General features: G+C 36.6%; 1 pseudogene; it reads left to right on the top strand.

Annotated features, from left to right (window-relative positions):
* The first annotated feature begins 5,326 nt into the window (after positions 1-5,326).
* Positions 5,327-16,710, top strand: LOC100588611 (annotated as a pseudogene).
* Positions 16,711-20,360: the final 3,650 nt, after the last annotated feature.

Below are 20,360 nucleotides of genomic sequence, written 5' to 3'. Positions count from 1 at the left end.
TTTTTTGGAGATGGAGTCTCGCTGTTGCCCAACAGGCTGGAGTGCAGTGGTGCAATCTCAGGTCACTGCAACCTCTGCCTCCTAGGTTCAACTGAATCTCCTCCCTCAGCCTCCGGAGTAACTGGAATTACAGGCACCTGCCACCACACCCGGCTGATTTTTTAAATATTTTTAGTAGAGTCAAGGTTTCACCATGTTGGCCAAGCTGGTCTCAAACTCCTGACCTCAAGTAATCCACCCGCCTCAGTCTCCCAAATTGGTGGGATTCCAGGCATGAGCCATGGTGCCCAGCCAGTTCAGTGTTCCTTAGATGTCTGTTAGGTCAACAGGTAGAGCTTGTGACTGTGCATATCTTCTGTGTCCTTACTGATTTTTTACTAATCCTACACTGTATCGAGAGTTATATTAAAATCTCCAGCTGTAATTCTAGATCTGTCTACTTGAGCAGTTTTTGCTTAAAGTATTTTGAAGCTCTCATAAGATGTGTAGACATTTAGGATTGTTAAGTCTTCCTTATAAATTCAGTCTTTCATTTTCATAACACTTTAACCTTATTTCTGTTAAATGTCTTGATGCCTAGTTAACTTATTTGACCACCCTTTTGCTCCTGTCAAGCCTGGGCCTTTGTTAGTTTGTGCTTATTTATTAGGGTTTTGCCCGTAGACTTCGACAGTGACTCTTACTCTAGGGAAGGTTCATCCTCATGGGCCTCAGCCACATGTTCCAAGTCTACTTGGTGAGTTCTCTCCACTCTGCTGTGTCCCAAATTTGTGTGATCTCTGGCATCTCCAGTCAGCCCTCAGAAGTGCCAGCTACTCTGCAGAGGCCTTGTGGAGCCTGCCTACTCCATGCACTCCCCCCAGCCCTTGGCCCCAGACCTGCAGAGAACTTTTGTATACTCTTTTGAGGCCTCACCTGTGTGTAGTTCCCTCTTCTCTCTAAACTCCCAACATATTAGCACTGCAAGACTCTCAGCTTAGTGACAGTGACATTGCCTCATTTCTGGAGGTCTCTACCTCTCTCCGTGTGGTCAAGAAACTGCCATTGCGCAGAAAACAGAAGTGTGTGTGAGATCTGCCTCCTGTGTTTTCCTGTTCTGAAATATCACAGTCCTCTTCTGCCTGTGTTCCAATCCCCAAAAACAGTTTCCTCAAATACTGTATCCAGTTTCAGTTTTCTGGTTGGTCATGGTGGGAGGGCAAGTCCATCTTGGCTAGAAGAGGAAGTCCTTCTGCATCTTTTTCTCTTTGTCCTTCCACCTTCTTTTGCATTGTGGATTTTCTAAACTTGCCATATAAGTAAGCATGTGCCTATTTGTGAAGGGAAAGAAAAAAAACCTTTTAAATTTTTAAAGCTGTTCTGTTGGTTCCTCACAAGGATCTGAAGGGATTGGTAAATAGGATGAAAGAAATTCTGTCTTTCACATGGAGAAAACCAAGTGTGACATTAATAAACACGAGCATGTCTGTAAGCAAAGAGTCTCACTGAGCTCTGCTAGATTCAGAAGCAGTTGGACTTATAACATCATAGTTTGCAAAACACATATATTTTATTTACCCAGGAACTAAAGCTAAGTAAGCTATGGGTTAATAGAAGGTCTGTGAAGGGTACTTAGACTACAGTAAGATTGGGGAAGAAAATTCCATTTCCAAATCTAAGATATATCATTCCTTTGTGCCAAGCACATAATGAAGGTAGAGATATAAGGGGGCCCTTAGCACGGAAGCACTGGGTTAGTCAGAAGGTGAGGTGAGCTGTCACACAGCCTTGATGCTAGAATGAGGGTGCCCTGGCAGTATCTTATCAGCCATGACACTGGTGCATCGGGACTTTTTTTTTTTTTGAGACAGGCTCTTGCTTTGTTGCTCAGGCTGGAGTGCAGTGACGTGATCATGGCTCAGTGCACCCTCGACCTCGTGGGCTCAAGCAATCCTCTCACCTCAGACTCCCGAGTAGCTGGGACCACAGGTTCCTACCACCATACCCAGCTAATTTCTTAATTTTTTTGTAGAGATGGGGATCTTCTTTTGTTGTCTAGGCTGATTTTGAACTCCTGGGCTTAATTGATTCTCCTGCTTCCACCTCTCAAAGTGCTGGGATTGCAGGCATGCCAGACATATGTAAACATTCTAAACTATGTGAAAATATGTGAAAAGCTTTGTCATGCATTGTGAGACAACACAGCAGGAATATTTGACCATCTGCCTAAGGTTTAAAAGGAAATAACTTTAAGCATGTGTCTAAATAGCAAGTAATATTTTAGAGCGGATTCTCTTAAATTCAGCTTGGGGATCTGCAGCATATACACAGCTTGAGCTGTAACCTGACGTAGAAACAGGCAACTTCGGTGCCCGTGTTCTTAGGATCCACTGCTTTTTCACAGCTAAAACCCCAGAGTGGCACCGTTAAGTATTATGTTATGTTACTTTAGTCGTTAAACATATAAGCATACCTCCAAAGGTTGAATGGAGGCCACTTGCAGAAAATAGGCAGAATGCTCACATTTAATTCTTGATGATACTATATTTAGCTTTCTTATTCTTTGAAATCTCATTGAGAAAAAATACTGGCATCTGCCCAAGTAATTTCTTTTTCAGTTGACAATATTATAAGTAATGTTATTGTACATTTCCCTACTTGGACAGAGTGTGAAAATTTTGAGGAGCTTGTCTGCCAGAAATTTCTTCTTCATTTGCAAAACATTAATGAGATATTATATTTCAATAATTTTATTTAATATTAAGTGTACTTGGTGAACGTGGCATAGAACATACAAAATAAAACTAACTTAAAATCATTAACTATTACATTTATAAGAAAGACTTGCTGATCATAACACTGTTGATAATGATTCTGAATAAAGCATTATTTATTTTCCTGAAAACGATTGTGGCTATAACTCAAGCATCTAAATTGCCATTAGTTTTATTGCTTTTTAATTGTCTTTAGCTGAAATTTTAATTTTGATTTTCTATTTCTCCATTGGTTTTGTGTGTGTGTGGAGGTAAAATATGCAGAATATAGAATTTGCCAGTTTTTCTATTTTTAAGTGTACACTTCAGTGGCATTTAAATACATGCACCGTTTTACCTTCCCACCAGCATTGCACAGGGTTTCAGTTTCTCCACATCCTGCCCAACATTTGGTTTTCTGGTTTTCTTGGTTTCTGTTTTTTGTTTGTTTGTTTGTTCTGATAATAGCATTCTAATGGGTGTGAAGTGGTATTGCATTATGGTTTTGATTTACATTTCCCTAGTGACTAGTGATGTTGAGTGTCTTTTCAAGTGCTTATTGGCCATTTGTATATCATCTTTGGAGCAATGTCCATGTACGTCCTTTGCCCAGTTTTGAATTGTGGTATTTGTCTTTTTGGAGTTCTCTGTATAGTCTGGATATTAATTCCTTATACTGTATGTAGTTTACAAATATTTTCTCCATTCTCTGGGTTGCCTTTTACTCTGTTGACAGCAGTTCTTGATGCACAAAAGTTTTTAATTCTGATGAAGTCCGGTTTGTCTATGTTTTCTTTTGTTGCCTGTGCCTTTGATGTTCTATACAAGAAATCACTGCCGAATTCATTCTCATGAAGCTTTTCCCATTTTCTTCTAAAAGTTTTCTAACTTTAGCTCTTACATTTAGGTCTTTGGTCTATTTTAAGTTACTTTTTGTATTTCGTGTTAGGTAAGGGTCTACCTTCATTTCAGCTAAAATTTTATATATTTTTAAATTTATTATGGAAAGCATGAAATGTTTAGTTGAATAGAAAATTTTATGCAGTAGAATTAACTGAATCTTTAAAACCTTTTTATTATGGAAATATCCAAACTATTCCATACATAGAAGAATATAATGAGTCCCCCATGTACCCAGGACCCAGCATTAATTATCAATATTTTGCCAATCTCCTTTGATTTACACACACAACCACACACAAATTTTTTCCTAGAAAATTTTAAGTAAAATCACAGATATTATGTCATTTTACCCATAAGTACATAAATGTACATTTCTTAATGTGATATATCTTTCTGTCATCACCCGTTTTCTTATTTTTATACATTATACTATGTCATTATCAGACCTTGTAAAATTAGCAAGAATTCCTTAATATGTCGTATCCAGTTAATGATTGACTCATTTCTACTCCAGCTAAAGTACAATTTAGGAGGAGGTTTGAGGACATTTTTTAACATTAAGATACAAACTTTTATAACAACTGCTTAAATAATTGTTCCTAGAGTCTAACATTTCTATTGGCAAATTGGGATTTAGTATACATAGACATAGATTCTGCTCATTTTACTTTCAATCTAAAATCATAGTTAAGATTACTGGCCAGGAGCGGTGGCTCACACCTGTAATCCCACACTTTGGGAGGCAGAGGCGGGTGGATCACGAGGTCAGGAGTTTGAGACCAGCCTGGCCAATGTGGTGAAACCCCGTCTCTACTAAAAATACAAAAAAAATTATTCAGGCATGGTGGCAGGCTCCTGTAACCCCAGCTACTCGGGAAGCTGAGGCAGAGAATTGTTTGAACTCGGGAGGCGGAGGTCGCAGTGAGCCAAGATCACATCACTGCACTCCAGCCTGGGTGACAGAGTGAGTCTCTGTCTCAAAAAAGAAAAAAAGATTGCTATGCTAGAAAGTCTTCCTATAGAGGCATTTTAAAGAAACATTATGATAGGCATTGCCTCTGGAAAGCAGGCATGAATAGATGGCTGGGGTCCATCATGAGAGAGACCGTTCTCTATATATCACTTTGTACCTTCACATGTTGCCTTTTGTTTTGTTTTGGTCCTTTTTTGAGACAGGACCTTGCTGTGTCACTCAGGCTAGAGTGCAGTGGCGTGATCATAGCTCACCATAACCTTGAACTCCTGGGCTCAGGTGATCCTCTTTCCCCAGCTCCCCGAGTAGCTGGGATTACAGGCATGCACCCCCGTGCGTAGATGTATGTTGCTATTTTGTGTTTTAAAAACCTAATCCTGAGTGTGCTGGTAGTCGCATGAATCTGTGCACATACATGCAAACAAGTACATGTAAAACTGGTGAAATCTGAATAAGGTTCATGGATTATATCAATGTCAGTTTCCTGATTCTGACAGTGTATGATACTTATGGAAGATGTCATCATTGAGACAAAGTGAGTAAAGGATATGTGAGATCTTTGTATTATTTCTTACAACTGCAAAATAAAAAGGTTTTAAAACTAAGTTATATTAACAAAAAAAGAACTCTGTGTCAAAACTAAAATATAAAGTTGAAATATTGATTTTATTTTTTAGGAATCTGGTGGACAGTAAAAAACTTTGGTGAAATTTCAGGAACCACAGCCATTGAAATGGATGAGGGAACCTATATACATGCACTCGACAATGGTCTTTTTACCCTGGGAGCTCCACACAAAGAAGGTTTGTGTCTGGAAGGGAAGAGGCTGCCACAAGCGTAGATTTTAGGACATGCATTCACTTAGGCCAAACTCTAACTAGTCTCAAACATTTTCCAAAGGAATGGAAGCATTGCATTTGACTCTTCCATTTTTTTAAATTCCTTAATTTTTACCAGCCATTGGCAAGTCCCTCTTTCTAATATAAGCATTTGAAAACATTCCGTATAGTTCCAGAAGAGTATCTTTGGAAATCAAAACAAGATTAATAATTAAAATAGTAAGTGGAAAGAAAAAAGAAAACCTATTTGAGTCAAAATGTTTGAATTTCTTTTTTATTCAGACCTATTGCCAAAACTAACCTGGGTGCGTTTAACAATTTGAAGTTTCCTCATTTTCTTTAGCCCATTAGAGGAAGCACTAATGAGATATGAAGTAATTAGAAGATAAAAAGCAGTATCATTTGGTCAGCAAAGCCATCCCTTGAATAAATGAAAGCATTTAGCTTTTTAAATAAGTGCTTATTTATGATTGTATTTTAAAACGTAAAGAGAAGCTATCTCAAAAGTTATTAAATAAGCATTATATCACCCTGTCTTACTCAGTATATAAAATTAGCACTGTAGTTAAAAGAAGATAAAATACATCTTGATTCCAAAGATACAGTATTTCAACGACATCAGTATATCTGAATATTCTTACATTTAATTGCAGAAGAAAATAGCCACATTTTTTAAAGCAAAATAATGTATTTATATTTATAGCAAATGTCAAATTTATTTTCAAATGTTTTTTCTCCAATAGTTGATGAGGGCCCTAGTCCTCCAGAGCAGTTTGCAGCTGTCAAATGATCTGATTCCAGGTGAGCTTATGTTGTAATATAATTAGTAACCAGTTATTTTAAAAATTTAATTATATCATTAAAAATTTTAGTATCTGTCTTAAGCCCACAGGGTAATTTTGATATAAAAAACAAAATAGCTTTTTTGAAAAATAGATTTTGTGATCTACTTTTAGTGGGTTTCCTATCAATATATAATGCTAGGCTGGAATAAAAAATATGTAAGTTAAAAAGTGAAGATTAATAATTTCACACACTGAATAAGATAGATTAAAAAATAAATCAAATAGTACAAAACCTGGTTCACTGTTGCTATGATATTTAAACTCACTGTTTGGAAGTCCAAAGGCAAACAGGAAGACTAAAAAAAGGAATATTGTTGAAACCAGCAGAGAATGTTACAGAATCATAACGACCAAAAGAATATTTTTACTCACTATTTTTACAGTCATTTTATAAAGTAGCCTTTCTTATTCTCACCTTGTGCAAAAGTATAGAATGATTCTTTGGGTAGAAGATACTGAAAATGAATTTACATATTTTAGTAATTGGTTACATCAATATGATAATGATTTCTGTTATATAATCATTAACATATAAAGGAGTAAAAGTCAATTCTGGCATCCCAGGAGATTCTCGGTAAGGTAAAAGATTAGAAATCATAATTTTAAAAAATCACATTTAGATGATTATTTCTGTACTTTCTTTGAAAGTCTGATAAGTATGGTGAAAGACAAAGAATAAAAGCAGAGGAAGAAAAAAATTCAATAGTTTTAAACTGCTTTACAATTATAAACAAAAAAGGATTATAAAGAAAATTAACTGACAAATGAGGAAAATATTTGCAACAATCTTAATAGGCAGTGAGTTCTTACTCTTCATATGTATCTTATATAGAATTCATAGCACTGAAGACCCCAGTAGAAAAATTGAGATCAGATCTCAATAGAAAAATGGACAAGGGACATTACCAGATAATCTAAAAACTAAAAAGGAAAGGAAAAGAAAAACAATTGTTATTCTAGTTGACTACTAAAATGCAAATTTATAGGATACTGTTTTTCATATCAGGTTTTCAAGTATTTTTTTAAAGTCATAATGTTTAAAAAATCCGTGACACAAAGCATATTCTGTTAATTTGAGGTAAGAATGTAAATGGAAGCAGCATTTTCTGGAAAACAGTTTGATGACATAAGAACTTTATACTCTTTGATCCAATTATTTCTAGGAATATTTTCTAAGGATAAAGCAGTTTTATGTACAGAATAGATGTACATAGAACTATTTATAATAAGAGAAAAAGTTTTAGTAATTTATTATTGAAGTTTATAACTAGAGAGGTATAATTGAAGAATGATGAATTTCGAAAATATTTGTTATGTAATATATAAGGTACAATGTTTATATTAAAAAAGCACAATATAAAACTAAATTTAAAACTGCACTGTCCAACATGGCAGCAACTAGTCACAAGTAGCTTTTTTTTTTTTAAGGCACAGAGTCTCACTCTGTCACCCAGGCTGGAGTGCAGTGGTGCGACCATATCTCACTATAACCTCAAATTTCTGGGCTCAAGCAATCCTCCTGCATCAGCCTCCCAAGTAGCTGGTATTACAGGTGCATGCCACCATGCCCAGTTAATTTTTTAAATTTTTTGTAGAGATGGGGTCTCACTGTGTTGTCCAGGCTGATCTTGAACTTCTTGCCTCAAGCAATTCTCCCATTGGCTTCCCAAAGCACAGAGATTACAGGAGTGAGTCACCACTGAGCTACATGCAGCTTTTGAACACTTGGAATATGTCCAGTCTGAAATTTTAGATATGTACACACCCACACACATACACATGTCCTGTTTTGATGTTCTATAATTAATTTTCTCTCATTTTTTAACTTTTATCTATCTTATTAATGTACAGAATCACCCTGAAATCTGGCTATGGACAATATCTTGGAATAAATTCAGATGAACTTGTTGTTGGGTGTTCAGATGCAATTGGACCAAGAGAACAGTGGGAAAGAGTCTTTCAAAATGTAAGTGCTGTTATTGTTTATAAAAACTTCCTGTCAGTTTAACAGAAAGTCTGTAACAATCATAATATATTTAAAAAGAAAAAGTAGGATGCAATACTATAATACATTAAATTGGAATAAATCAATAAGAACATAGAGCCTTAAAGAGATCTCAAAATACAGTGCAACAAAAATAGCATTAGTACTTTTGCCCACAATTATTTCTGTATACCCTTAGTGCCTAGATATGGATCTCATTTCCATTAAAGAACCAGTCAATTTTAGGTCTCAGAGTAGGAAAACAGAATAGTCCCTAAGTATCTTTTTTGTAGCAGAAATCATGGATGTTTTCAGAAACATTCGAGACTGTCAGCGAACAGTGGAGCTTGCTAAGACCAAGTTGCGACAATTTGTGCATAAAATGAATAATAATAGTTCATTGAATTAAATTATCTCTAAAAGACTTTCAGTTCATAAGCTTAAAATAGTGTACGAAAAGATAGTTTTAATCTAAGAAGAAAAAAGATAATATACTAATTCTTAACTTTAGTAAGTAGACAGTTGTAGTATATGGATGTTTTGTTAAATCTTTGTTGATACAGAATACATAATTTCCTTTTTCTCTTGTGTGAGAATTAAAGATTGAACGAAAATATGTGCCAAACAGTCTTTAAAAAGTAGATAACTATATCAAAAACAGTAAGGACCAGTGGGCACCACGCAGAACAAGCAAATAGAAGATAAGCTCAGCCTGAGTAGCAGCTTTGGTAGTCTACACTAATGAACTGAAAATAGGAACTCAGAGTGTTTTCTAAGAGGACAGATTAAACAAACATCCCCCCAGAAAGAGGTAATCACTTAGACTGATTTCCTCATCCTCTAGGATAAAATCTTAAGTCAGTGACTTGAAAACTCTTTTGACCCAACCCATTGAGAAATGTATTTTTACATTGCAGCCCAGCACACACACATGTATAACTGAAGCAAGAGTTGTGCTTAACAATACTTATCCCTGTGTTATGCATCTTGATGTTTCTTATTCTCTTTTACCCCTTCCTCTGTGTGTCTGTGTGTGTTCCTTCTCCCACCCCCCATACCGTTCAGGAAACAGTACATTGAAACACTCCATTGATTTCATGACCCGCTAATGTGTTGCAACCCCTTTGAGATGATCCTACTAGTTATGATGAGATACTTGTAATAAAAGTTACACCAGTAGAAAAGGCCAATATGTCCTAAGGCCTTAGATGATGACTTAGGTAGTACTAATAATACAACACTTTAGGAAAGTTCATTTCATTTTATTTTTAGGAAGGACACTAAGTTTCAAAAATTAAAATTTAAATGAAAGAGGGTCTTAAAACTCTATTGCAAAAAGGACTCAGCTGAATAATCTGTGGCACAGGTTTAAATCGTCTTGGACCACCCTGCCATGTTCCTGGGCTCATCAGGAGCCATCCAGATGAGAGACCACCCAGCCCTTGTGACCTTGACTAAGAAACTAAATCCATGTTATCAGCACTTTTTTAACTGGATGTGATATAAGGTTAACATATTTTGTAATCATTGTATTTATAAATATTTTGTCTAAATGTTATGGTATTCCAAGTTTTCCAAAAGAATCAACCAAATACAAGTTATAAACATTATATTTGTTAAGGGAGTTAAGCTAACCAAATTTATAACCCAGATTTAGATACACAAGAAAATCAGTCTTTAATGTTTTGTTTAATAGAAAGCAGTGTAATATATCAAACATTAAAAAACTAAAAAAGTTTATGAATATTTTTACACACAAAAGTCCCTCAGACATTGATTCTTAAATTCAAATCAGCAAAGGCATTGTATATACCTTTTCATGTTTTCTAATTCTGAAGAAAATAAATTTTGCTTAAAATGCTAATATTTGAATAAAGTCCTACTAGGTAGATACACTACAAATGTTTGTTGTGGTAATCTTTGAATAGTAAAATGATAGGTGATTTTGGTTTCCTTTTCTATATGTTGTTGTATTATATTTTTCAGGTTTTTCTCTAAGTTCTTTTCTTTGATTTTTAAATCAGGGAGGAAAAGTTAATCCAGTCTAAACACTTAATATTTCTTCTACAAGAAGTATCCTCATGGCTATTTTGTTATTTTGTTTCACTTAGGGGAAAATGGCTTTACTGGCCTCAAATAGCTGCTTTATTAGATGCAATGAAGCAGGAGACATAGAAGCAAAAAGTAAAACAGCAGGAGAAGAAATGATCAAGGTAATGATATTTTACACAGATAACTCCATTCACACATACGATGTGACTGTATCTCTTTAAAAATGTTAAATGGTCATTTACTGCCACTTTAAAGATTTAGTTAATAGGTTTTTGTAATGTGATGTTTCAAATAGACTCATTTTTAATTATAAATCCCATAGTTGATGGCTCGTTTATACAATGTGGTAGAGAAATGAGTGCATCTAGGAGCTACCTTGCCATTATCTCCATGGATTAGTATCTTTTTCTGGTAGTTCCACATGCTCTTTCTAGGCTTTCATGTTCTTGTTTTCTTGCTTGTATTTTAAAATCTAATTTTTAAAATAGGTAACATGTACACGTGGTCCAACATTTTCAAATAAAAGCATGTGAAGACATAGGCCTGCCATGCGTCTTACTCACCTGTGTCCCAGCTCCTGTTCCTCTTTCCCTTTCTTTTTATAGGCTCCTAAAATTTCTTTATAAACATATGAATATATTTATAATTTTCAACTGTTTTACACTAAAGGTAGCCTCCTCTGTAGTCTTCTAGACTTTGATTTTTCTTAAAATCACATCTTGGAGAGTTTTCTACTATTAGTTTAAATGTAGAAAGTTTTTTTCTTTTTCTTGCTTTTCCTCTCTTTCTTAACAGCCACATAATATTCCACTTTAGGGATGTACCTTAATTTATTTATTCTCTTATAGATGGAAATTTAGGCCATTGACAGTCTTTTGCTCTTATAAACAGTGCTGCAGTTCATAACATTGAATATGCATCAATTTGTAGATGTGCGGGTGGACCTGAAGATAAATTTCCACAAGGAGAATTACCAGGTCAGGGGTATATGCATTTGTATTTATGTAATTCTTGAGCTTCTGTGATGATAGTCACTTTATGAAACATAAAAAATCATAGCAGAACTTCTGGGGCCTTAGCCCTCACATTTTAAAAATATTTTTATTAATAATACCAGACTTCTTTGCATTAGGAGAAACATTAATCACATAAAAAATGATTTTTATTTTATTTTTAAAATTTGTGCGTGTCACTAAGCTGGAAATAAAAGTTCCTTATTCCAGGCTAAATTCCCTCATCTGTAGTCAGATGCGTCATCCATTGCACCACTGGCCTGTGCCCTCCCTAATCCTACTCTTTGTTTTACATCATTGTAAAAGTTACACAGACATCTTCATATCAAGATGAAATTCTAAATAATACTGTTAATATAACCTAGATAAATCAAGTAGTTAATTGGAATTTGATGAAAACATTTAAGGCTTTTTTAGACTCATGAAAGCCACTGATCTTTAATTATAAACATATACCAAGATATGTCTGAAGAATAAATATCCCCTTATTGACACATGGTTTTTCTGTTTCTTGGCATTCTGTCCCAGTACTGAGCATCCTGGACCTTGCTTTGTCTGTCTCTGTTGGGAATCACAGGTTGCATCCAGTCTGACCCAGATTTGCTCTATAAGGCATTGTGGAGGCCGGAGTGGAAGGCTCTAAGAGGGGGGCAAATGCCTTTTCTAAAATGCCTTTCATTCTTATTAGAGCATAAAAATTTATGTTACATTTTTCTCTACTACCAGTGCAATTTAAAAGCATCTATCAAATCTCTGTATGTTCTTCATATTAGATTTCCGGTCATATGTTTGATTTTCTTTTAGAATAGTCTTGATTTCAGATAATTTCAAATCTAAAGCTCAAACAATTTCAATATAAAATGTAGGTATTTTCTTGGAGAAGTGAAATGTTATATTTTTTCATTGCATGCATCCGGCACATGCGTTGTAGTCTTGAATTTCCATAATGCCCCTGTGAGGTGGATGTGAGCTCAGCCTTACAGACAGGAAGACAGCCTCTGACCCTCCTTACATCCTCATGGTTTTTGTCAGTCAGCTCATGGAAATCACGGTGATTTCAAGGTGTGGTAAGACAGGATGTGTACCCAGGCCCAGCTGACTCCAGAGGCCACTCTCAGTATTTCATAGCACATTGCTTCTCCGGAAACAGGTCACTGGGGAAGTGAAGATGGGTTTGTGACTTACATTTAATTTTATTTATATTTTATTGTATCACGTTTAAATTATTTTGCATCTGGATATCATCACAAAAGTGTTATTGAAGGCAACAATTGCAAATATATGTGCAGTGCTTTGCACTTATACAAAGATACAAAGATACTTACACAAAGATTGCGTTTTTCACTATTTAAAGCAAATTTCAGATGAAATACAAAGTCTTCTGGGTCTCTTTGGCTAGTCAAGTACCTGGAAGCTCTGAACAGTGATTATTTAGGACTCTTTTCCCTTACCATTTAATTGCAGGCTCTCCTAATCTCTGTCAGCCCTTCACATTTATGACCTTGCCTTATCTACCAGAACACAGCTCCCTCGTATTAAAGGTAGCCTTGTGTTACCTCTGTCAGCCCTTCACCTTTATAACCAGAACACAGATCCCTCTTACTAAAGGTAGCCTTGTGTTACCTCTGTCAGCCCTTCACCTTTATGACCAGAACACAGATCCGTCTTACTAAAAGTAGCATTGTGTTACCTCTGTCAGCCCTTCACCTTTATGACCAGAACACAGATCCCTCTTACTAAAGGTAGCCTTGTGTTACCTCTGTCAGCCCTTCACCTTTATGACCATAACACAGATCCCTCTTACTAAAGGTAGCATTGTGTTACAGGCCCTAGCACGGAATGTTTTCAGGTCTGGGACCCCTCTAATCAAAACTGTCACAAAGATGTCATTGGCACAAACACGTTATTTATCATCACTTTCTAAGCAGCCCTGGAACTGGACTCTGGCCACAGAGATCCCTTAGGAGACATGAGTCCTTACCATTGCCAATTGCCTGTTCTGTGGGTGATCCTAATTGTTGAATGCAGATCAATTAACTTATGACATGTGATAATAAACATCTATCCAAACTAAGGAGCATATAAGAAGCTAGTAAAAGAGGTGGGTTCCAATTAATTAAAAACAAGTTGTGTAATGTTAAAAGTTTTAATACTTTGGTAATAGTCTCTGCAACGTAAAATAGCTATTAAGCTTTCAGTCTGATCAAATGAACACTTGTCTACTAGGGATAATTTGATCCTAGTGTATTCACTTGGAGGACAAAAGTAAATTAGTTAATGATTGTTTTATTGCCTAGCAGGCTCTGATGTGTAAAATGTTTCTGAAATAATTTTGTCTGTAGTGTTTCTGACACAAGGGCTTCGGAGGAAGTATGTGATAGCACTTACTCGTATAGATTATATGTATGAAGTAAAAACACATAGCCAGAACCTTTTTCTGAATATAGTTGCTCAGTTAATTTTTTCCTCTGCATAAGAAATCATCTTGAATGTTCTTATGTGATACGTAAAGTGGGGAAGATGGAAGATAAACATATAACCCATTGGATTCTCTTTTCCAATATCTAGATTAGATCCTGTGTTGAAAGAGAAACCAAGAAAAAAGATGACATTCCAGAAGAAGACAAAGGAAGTGTAAAACCATGTGAAATCAATTATATGTATGTATTCTTTTCCTTTCAGACCTACAGATTTGACAGTGAAGTGCTTCTCAAAGTGCTTTCAAAATAAATTACCTAATTAGCTGGAGATGGTGGTACATGCCTATAGGCCTAGCTACTCGGGAGGCTGAGACAGGAGGATTGAGCCCAGGAGTTCAAGGCTGCAGTGAGCTCTGATCACCACCGCTCCGCCTGGGTGGCAGAGCAAGACCCTGTCTGAAAAAATAAAACTGACAAGAAGATACAACACAATGTGGCCTCTAGGACAGAGCACTGAGTTAAATGCTTTTCTTTTCTTGAGGCTTCAGTTTTCCTAATCGTCCTACCAGCTCTCAAAGCTAGTCACTCGGGTTAGTCAATCTCTCTATTCATTCATAGAATGGGTGTGATGCCAGTCAAGGCTGTGCTATGGCCAAGACACAGGGGACTCCAGCCAGTATGCCCTAATGGAAGTGGGGCCTTGTGCTACCCAGCCAATGAGTGGCCCTCCTCTTGAGAGGTCACGAAGGTCATCTTTGTTGAAGAGCTCCAGCTTATTAAAAAAAATACAATTAGACCTTTTTTTTTTCTCCCCCAAGACGGAGTCTTGCTCTGTCCCCCAGACTGGAGTGCAGTGGCGTGATCTCGGCTCATCGCAACCTCTGCCTCCCAGGTTCATGTGATTCTCCTGCCTCAGCCTCCCGAGTAGCTGGGACTACAGGCGCACGCCACTACGCTTGGCTAATTTTTGTATTTTTGGTAGAGACGGGGTTTCACCATGTTGGCCAGGCTGTTCTTGAACTCCTGACCTCGAGTGATGCGCCTGCCTTCGCCTCCCAAAGTGCTGAGGTTGCAGGCATGAGCCACTGTGCCTGGCCTACAATTAGACTTTTTTAATAAGTGAAAAATTAACAGTATTTATAAATTTAATAGTAAATATGCATAATCAGTTTGAGGTATTTTTCAATGAAGACATTTTCTTTGCAGAAAGAAATTTCAGAGCTTCCAAGACCACAAACTTAAAATAAGTAAAGAAGACAGTGAAATTCTTAAAAAGGCTCAGAAAGATGGATTTTTGCATGAGATGCTTCTGGATAGGTAGCTATTTATTTACTTATTTCCACTATTTTCAGTAGCCAATAGAAATGGCATGTAGAAAACCTACATTCTCTTAAATTACTGTAGTTTTCACATTTTTATCTTTATTTCTAATTTATGAGTTTGGCAATATTACCTAGAGAGGACATCATAACTTTGGGAAAAGACTGTCAAGAAAGAATATCTAAAGTTATAACCGATTCTAAGTATATACTTTAAGAAATTCAGATTTGACTGTATCTACTTCATAAATTTATCATTATCTTTTTATAACTATTAAAACCAGAGTTAGAAAGAAGCAGTTTGACTAATATAAAAATTATGTGGATTCTGTTAGAGTAGTTCAGGTTCCTTAAAATAAGAATAGATCAACTACAAAACTAAGTATAAAAGCTAAACAAGTGAAATTGAAGCAGTTTTATTGTAAGATTTGGAAGAGTGCAGGGTGTTTATCATAGCACATTATTATTTATTACTCTTCCTAGGTAGATAAGTAATGTCCTAGATTTATGACATAGAAAAACAGGTAGAGATGTTTAGCTGTGGGTGTACAAGTATAAATCAATTAAGTGCCAGATTTTGATAATCACCAGCCACTCATTCAAGTCCTATGTTGCAAAGTTACTCTTTTTTGTTTGTTTGTTTTTGTTTTTGTTTTTTGTTTTGTTTTTTTTTTGAGATGGAGTCTCACTCTGTCACCCAGGCTGGAGTGCAGTGGCGCGATCTCGGCTCACTGCAAGCTCCGCCTCCTGGGTTCACGCCATTCTCCTGCCTCAGCCTCTCCCAGTAGCTGGGACTACAGGCGCCCGCCAACACGCCCGGCTAATTTTTTTTTTTTTTATATATTTTTAGTAGAGACTGGGTTTCACCCTGGTCTCGATCTCCTGACCTCGTGATCCGCCCGCCTTGGCCTCCCAAAGTGCTGGGATTACAAGCGTGAGCCACCGCGCCCGGCCGCAAAGTTACTCTTACCCTTTTTTTTTTACATCACTTGATAAAGACAATGTTTAATTACATATTTCCTGTTAACTAGCTGGTAGAGTTCACACTTAAAGTCAGTAAATAATGTTAAGAATTTTTTCCAGCTGAGCAAATGAATATGTATCTAGTTGTAAGAAATCAAGAAGAGGATATAAAATATAATCAGGATGTGAACTCTAAAACGGAATAAGCTCTATGTCTTCTAACTTTTATCATTTGTAATAATACAGCATTCTCACCCTGTTAAATGGAAATTTAGAGCACCTTTAAATTCCAGAATAATTAAAATTGCTATTCGGATTGAACAAGCCCTTAGGCAACATTTATTGAATATTAGGAAATCACTTTTATAAGATTAGAAACCATTTTTTATAGAAACCAAATTTAAAAGTATACATATTTTAATATAAGCGTTGTGGTAATAACCAAAATTGATCACAGTTTTAAAGCTTTTTATATTCAGTAGCAGTTGAATATATATGGCATGTTTTACATAGATTAATTTTATTATTTTTCTTTGTTTAAACAGGAGAGCCAAATTGAAAGCCGACAGATACTGCAAGTGACTGGGATTTTTGTTTCTGCCTTATCTTTTTGTGTTTTTTTCTGTGTTTGGTTTTTTGTCCTCGCGATAGTTGGCTGAGAATGATGGTTTCCAGCTTCATCCATGTCCCTACAAACGACATGAACTCATCCATTTTTATGGCTACATAGTACTCCATGGTGTATATGTGCCATATTTTCTTAATCCAGTCTATCATTGATGGACACTTCGGTTGGTTCCAAGTCTTTGCTATTTTGACTAGTGCTGCAATTAACATATGTGTGCATGTGTCTTTATAGCTGCATGATTTATAATCCTTAGGGTATATACCCAGTAATAGGATGGCTGGGTCAAATGGTATTTCTAGTTCTAGATCCCTGAGGAATCACACACTGACTTCCACAATTGTTGAACTAGTTTACAGTCCCACCAACAGTGTAAAAGTGTTATTTCTCCACATCCTCTCCAGCACCTCTTGTTTCCTGACTTTTTCATGATCACCATTCTAACTGGTGTGAGATGGTATCTCACTGTGGTTTTGATTTGCATTTCTCTGATGGCCAGTGATGATGAGCATTTTTTCATGTGTCTGTTGGCTGCATAAATGTCTTCTTTTGAGAAGTGTCTGTTCATATCCTTTGCCCACTTTTTGACAGGGTCGTTTGTTTTTTTCTTGCAAATTTGTTTGTGTTCATTGTAGATTCTGGATATTAGCCCTTTGTCAGATGAGTAGATTGCAAAAATTTTCTCCCATTCTGTAAGTTGCCTGTTCATTCTGATGGTAGTTTATTTTGCTGTGCAGATGCTCTTTAGTTTAATTAGATCCCATTTGTCAATTTTGGCTTTTGTTGCCATTACTTTTGGTGTTCTAGACATGAAGTCCTTGCCCATGCCTATGTCCTGAATGGTATTGCCTAGGTTTTCTTCTAGGGTTTTTATGGTTTTAGGTCTAACATTTAAGTCTTTAATCCATATTGGATTAATTTTTGTTTAAGGTGTAAGGAAGGGATCCAGTTTCAGCTTTCTATATATGGCTAGTCAGTTTTCCGAGCACCATTTATTAAATAGGGAATCCTTTCCCCATTTCTTGTTTTTTGTCAAGTTTGTCAGAGATCATATAGTTGTAGATATGCAGCATTATTTCTGATGGCTCTGTTCTGTTCCATTGGTCTATATCACTGTTTTGGTACCAGTATCATTCTGTTTTGGTTACTGTAGCCTTGTAGTATAGTTTGAAGTCAGGTAGTGTGATGCCTCCAGCTTTGTTCTTTTGGCTTAGGATTGTCTTGGCAATGTGGGCTCTTTTTTGGTTCCATATGAGCTTTAAAGTAGTTTTTTCCAATTCTGTGAAGAAAGTCATTGGTAGCTTGATGGAGATGGCATTGAATCTATAAATTACCTTCACAATATTGATTCTTCCTACCCATGAGCATGGAATGTTCTTCCATTTGTATCCTCTTTTATTTCATTGAGCAGTGATTTGTAGTTCTCCTCGAAGAGGTCCTTCACATCCCTTGTAAGTTGGATTCCTAGGTATTTTATCAACCAAAAAAAGTCCAGGACCAGATGGATTCACAGCCGAATTCTACCAGAGGTACAAGGAGGAGCTGGTACCATTCCTTCTGAAACTATTCCAATCAATAGAAAAAGAGGGAACCCTCCCTAACTCATTTTATGAGGCCAGCATTATCCTGATACCAAAGCCTGGCAGAGACACAACAAAAAAAGAATTTTAGACCAATATCCCTGATGAACATCGTGCAAAAATCCTCAATAAAATACTGGCAAACTGAATCCAACAGCACATCAAAAAGCTTATCCACCATGATCAAGAAGGCTTCATCCCTGGGATGCAAGGCTGGCTCAACATATGCAAATCAATAAACATCATCCAGCATATAAACAGAACCAAAGACAAAAACCACATGATTATCTCAATAGATACAGAAAAGGCCTTTGACAAAATTCAACAACCCTTCATGCTAAAACTCTCAATAAATTAGGTATTGATGAGATGTATCTCAAAATAATAAGAGCTATCTATGACAAACCCACAGCCAATATCATACTGAATGGGCAAAAACTGGAAGCATTCCCTTTGAAAACTGGCACAAGACAGGGATGCCCTCTCTCACCACCCCTATTCAACATAGTGTTGGAAGTTCTGGCCAGGGCAATCAGTCAGGGGAAGGAAATAAATGGTATTCAATTAGGAAAAGAGGAAGTCAAATTGTCCCTGTTTGCAGATGACATGATTGTATATCTAGAAAACCCCATTGTCTCAGCCGAAAATCTCCTTAAGCTGCTAAGCAACTTCAGCAAAGTCTCAGGATACAAAATCAATGGGCAAATATCACAAGCATTCTTATACACCAATAACAGACAAACAGAGAGCCAAATCATGAGTGAACTCCCATTCACAATTGCTTCAAAGAGAATAACACACTGCTTTTCTACCATGCAGCAGGTAAACATAAATATATGCAAATCTTGCCTGGTCAGATCATACATCAAGGTTAGCCTCTTAAATTTGTCTATGAATTTTCCTGGCACCTCTGAAAACTGTTTTAGTTTTTCCTTGCATATGGCTAATTCAGAGATAGAAAAGGGTACATATACCTGTATAGTGTCCCTATTATCATTTGTCACTTCCCAGAGAGGGTAAACATTCAACTTTGCCACACGATAAGAGGGCCCACTGCATGTTGTTCTGGTGAAGCTCGGGTGTTTCAAGAGTGGGGTATGTATGTAAGACAGGACTCGAAGGGCAGGGAGAAGATGATGAGCAGACACTAGATAACCCTGGAAAACTAGCAGAAGTTAATAACATGTTGCACACCTCACCAGAATTGGAAGGAGTCTGTGTTCTTATGGGGTGCTCAGACTGGCAGGGGGAGTTCAGCTCCAGCTAAGAAAAGCCTAATATTAAGAGGCACTTGCATTAAGAGGGTAATCAATTATGTGCCGTCCCTATTTTGTCTTTTCCTCCATCAAACATACAGAGGCCCGTTTTAATTTTTTATCCTGACCAAGCATCAGAGAAGCCTATATGTAAAGTATTTCTTTCCATTTAGTTTCTCTTCTATAAAATTAAGCTGCAAAAAAAGGGGTCAGACTGAACAGCGGAAATGGGAAGGCTGTAACTTGTACATTGTAATGTATTAGTCCATTTTCACACTGCTATGACAAAACTCTTCCAGAAAAAAAGTGACATGCTGGGTTTACAGAGTAGGGTCGAGCTGCCCTATACCAGCTCATCAAAGATGACCTTATGGTTAAGAAATGAGAGAAAACTGTTAAGAAAAAGTCTCATGTTCTCCATCTTGAGGCTAATTGTTTGCAGAGGGTTGTTATAAAAGAGGCGGCCACTAAACAGACATATCTGATCTTATCATGTAGGACTGTTAAATACCACATTTCAACTTCTAGTCATAATGATGGGGAGGTTATTGCTGATTTTTTTTCTGGTAATTAAGGTACAAAAATACTAGGTTCCAAGGCATCTCTTTTTTTCAGTGTCACTTGGACCAGTGACAAATTAAATAAGAAATCAGCTAACAGTCAGAGGATCGCTGAGGAAAGTAAAAGCTAAACTGTTTGGGGCCTCTTTCCTGGGGCAGCCTCCAGGCTACTACAAAACAGAGGTGGTGAGCAGAAAGGTGACAAGATGCAGAGCACTCAGGTGAGGAACAGAGAGCACAAGGTGGACAGTCCAAAAAGAGAAAGTGGTAAACATCTTGTTTAGCCAAATCCATTC

Source organism: Nomascus leucogenys, unplaced genomic scaffold (genome assembly GCF_006542625.1).
Source record: "Nomascus leucogenys isolate Asia unplaced genomic scaffold, Asia_NLE_v1 001126F_53070_qpd_obj, whole genome shotgun sequence".
NCBI lineage: Eukaryota > Metazoa > Chordata > Mammalia > Primates > Hylobatidae > Nomascus > Nomascus leucogenys.
This window is presented reverse-complemented; position numbering and strand designations above follow the sequence as displayed.